Source organism: Myotis lucifugus, unplaced genomic scaffold, assembly GCF_000147115.1.
Source record: "Myotis lucifugus unplaced genomic scaffold, Myoluc2.0 scaffold_13, whole genome shotgun sequence".
Classification (NCBI taxonomy): Eukaryota; Metazoa; Chordata; class Mammalia; order Chiroptera; family Vespertilionidae; genus Myotis; species Myotis lucifugus.
Genome location: NW_005871061.1, coordinates 5,961,844 through 5,965,980, shown reverse-complemented (window position 1 = coordinate 5,965,980; position 4,137 = coordinate 5,961,844).

The following is a 4,137-nucleotide window of genomic DNA, read 5'->3' as shown; positions in this document are numbered from 1 at the left end:
ACAAAAATAGGTTTATGTGCGTTACGCTTATTAATTTGTGCAGTTATTCAGTGTCTGGTAAGTTAATGTTCAAGAAAAAATATTAATTTTTATTAAAATGTTCTATTATTTTATATTAATGATTACTCATTTATTTCAGCCCTTTGTATTCAGCATATATCTATCAAAAAAAACCTACATTTCTATGAAAATTAAAGCTTTTGTTTTTTTGCAGCTGACATAAACTTAAACCTTATTTATTTGGCCCATGTTAGGCTTTGAGTTTGACATGCTTGCTATAATGTTTATGCCATCCCCTGATTGAGAGGTGGAGTCTATTTCTTCCCTTCTCTTGAATAGAGCTTGGCTTAAAAACTTGCCTTACTGCCCGGCCTGTGTGGCTAAGTGGTTGAGCATTGATCCATGGACCAGGAGGTCACGGTTGGATTCCTGGTTAGGGCACATGCCCGGGTTGTGGGCTGGATCTCCAGTAGGGGGCATACAGGAGGCAACCAATCCACGATTCTTATCACTGATGTTTCTATCTCTCCCCCTCCTCTCCCCTCCTCTCTCTGAAATAAAAACATTTAAAAAGAAAACTTGCTTTACCAATTGAATGTGGGAGAAGTGAATTTCTAGGAGTTCTAAGTTAGGTCATAGGAAGTCTGGGCCTCTGGGAACACTTGCTCTGGGAAAACCAGCTGCCATATAAGAAGTCTGATTAGTCTGAGGCTATCATACTGTGAGAAACCTAAGACATATGGAGAAGTCCTGCAAAATAAGACACCATTTGAAGAAGAAAGAGAAACCAAAGAGTACAAGACAGATATCTGTGTGAAGAAGCATTTTGTAAGTAGGTTCTCCAGCATTAGCTGCCCAGACTTCTGCCATGTCAGAAAGAGTTGAACAACCCAGCCAAGCTCTTGCCAAATTTCTGATTCACAAATTCATAAAATAAACTACTATGACTGCACACAGCATCTACTACTACCGCTGCTGCTAATAATAATAATAACAATATTGTTGTTTTAAACCACTATAAACCATTATGTTTTGGAGTATTTTTTTAATGCAGCAATAAATATTAAGAACAGAATGTGCGAATAAACTAGGTGCCACAGTATACTCGTAGAGGCAGGCATGTAGGAATAACAGTGTGATACATGCAATCTCTTTACCTGAAAGAGAACACATGGAGACAAGAAAAGGTGACCCCGCCAAAAAACACCTTTGTTTTAAAGCACACACAAAAACAAGTTTATATTAGCAAGCTATTCTAGGCACTTATAGATTATACTAGAGGCCTGGTGCACAAAATTCATGCAAGGGGGTTCACTCAGCCCTGCTTGTGCCCTCTTGCAATTTGGGACCCCTCGAGGGATGTCCAACTGCTGGTTTAGAACCCTCACTCCTAACTGCCCGCCTGCTCTCTTCTTACTGCTTGGCTCACTGCTCCTTAGTGCTGCCACGGAAGCAGTAGAGGCTCCCGCCACCACCACTGCGCTCACCAACAGTGAGCCCATCTTCTGGCTGAGCAGCACTCCCCCTGTGGGAGTACACTGACTACCAGGGGGCAGCTCCTGCATTGAGCGTCTTCCCCCTGGTGGTCAGTGTGCATCATAGCAACTGGTCATTCTGCCATTCAGTCAATTTACATATTAGAATTTTATTATATAGGATAATATTAAAGAAATATATTTCACTCAATTCATTTATTTACTTACATGGTTTTCATTCAGTTTCATTTCTACAATAAAGGCAGGCAGTATTCAAAGGGAAATGACAAACTATCACCAACAGTTCCAGAGCAGAGTTGATTATGGCAATTTAGGGTGTGAATGCCATTTATGAGTTACATTTCCAGTCAATAACAATACGGTGGGAAGATATGTACAATCCATGGCAATTTGAATACAAATTAGGTATAAATAGTTTCAATTAAGCTTATATAGATCTAACTATGATAGAAGTTGTCTTTATTTTCCTGAAAATGTGCTTATGAATAGGTCAGTTCTACTATATAAAGCACAATAAGATTAGTAATATAATTGCCTAGAAAATGATACACAAAGCATGGTCAATAAACATTAAGTCAATACTGTATATTAAAAAGGGACAAGGACATCTTAGTCTCTGTTGTTCCTGTACGGTTAGCATCTGTCTTAATGTGCAATAAATTAAGTATTGCTTTATTATTTTCCACAAGCCCATTTCATTCCTTAAAAAACAACAACAACAATACAGTCCAGAATGGTTATGAGTATTTTTTAAATGCCAATCTTTACCCCAAAGGTTGTCTGTGATTTATCTTAATAAATCAAGGTACAATCTTCTGAAGAACACAAGAATCTAAAAGAAAAGGCTTCTGATAACATGGATTTATTTACAAGGAGCAAGGAAACAAATGCGTTGTCAGGCTACCCACAAACCTTTCTGGACAAGTCCCAGTGTTAATAAGTGTCATCTGTACTTGAATATTTTCTTTAAAAGATAAGTCATTCCTGGCCAGTGTCACTCAGCGGTTAGAGCAACGGCCCTGGGACCAAAGGGTCATGGGTTCAATTCCTGGTCAAGAGCATGTACCTAGGTTACAGGTTCAATCCTGGCCCCGGTCCAGATGCATGCAGGAGGCAACCAATCAATGTGTCTCTCTCACATTGATGTTTCTCTCTCTCTCTCTCTCTCTCTCTCTCTCTCTCTCTCTCTCTCCCTACCTCTCATCCAATCTCTCTGAAAATCAATGGAAAAATATCCTTGGGGGAGGATTAACAAAAGAGAAGAGTTTATCCAACAATGTCCAGTGGTGGGTTGGTAAAGGGCTCAAACTTTTTCTGGCTACTGAGGAATCAGATTAAGATGTTTACTGAAGGATTATTTAAACTCATTCCTATTGTTAATAATCAAGTCAATCGACCTTTAATTTTAAACTCCTTTATATACAAGGCAAAGAAATCTGAAGTGAGTAGTAATATTATTAAGCCTATTTTTCCTGTACCATCAAAGATACATATCTTACCTGAGATTTCTCTCACCTCTATGTACTGATCTATCATCCACCTGGTTCAGGGCCTCTCTTTCCTGTTGATAGGAAGGTTCTCTTTTGTGCATCTGCCAACTCTTCTTTAAAGATCTCAATCATTCCTATCTCCCTATTACCTTCCCCCCTTTGAATCCAGAAAACCCTGGGGTGTCTCTGTCAGCAACCTGAATCAAAGAAATGTAAGCCATATCAATAAAGCCATACTGCATTTAGTTTAAGAAAAATTAAGAGAACCTATTTCAAACTCTAAAGTCATTTCCACTTCAGAGGCACGAATAATGTGTCACTGGCTTCAGTGCCAATCTGTGATAAGCCTATCTATTTTAGCCATCCTGTGAATTCTGAGCCCTTAATCCCCAACATCTAGGATCTTCAATAAGGAAATGTCAAGGGAAGGAAATAAAGGAAGTCAAATAAGACTGACAGAGGGAAACACATAAAAACTAGCATATGCAAGGACTTGAAAAAGGAGAGTGGAAGATAGGGGGAAAAGAAGAGAGAGTATTTCAAGGAAGGGTGTTGATGGAGCTAAGGAAGACAGCTTTCAACAAGAGAAAAACCTTAGCAGTGTATAATCAGAATGCTATCAAACCCCAAAAGCCAAATTCTAAGCTGCACATTTTCTATATCAATCATCATTCATAAAGTTATGATTTCTCTTTACTTATGTAAGAAACATTCAACTGGGAATGGCATCCTGAGGCATAGTATGACAGTGTATAGTAAAACTGTGAGGTATGCACAAAATGACACAAGGTTAAGCCAAACAAATATTGTCATTTAATATTATTCACTATCAGAAAACAAAAGGTTTTTTTTCCGTTCTTTTTGTGATAGTCTTTAATCCCTTCCAAAAAGGGGTGTGACGTTCTGTAGATATTTCAGGCCGTTATTTGATGATCATTTTCTTTGTTCCACAGATTGAAAAAAGCTTTAAATATTTTCCTTTCAATGAATCTTTCTAAATTATGGATTAAGCACTAAATTTTAAGTTTAAGAAACAAAATGAAATGAAATAGACATATAGAAGTGTTCCCTAGACCGCAGAAAGGGTATTACAGTAGAATTCTTATATTAAAGCATGAATTGTCCTCACACATTATTTCCTCGGCATAAGC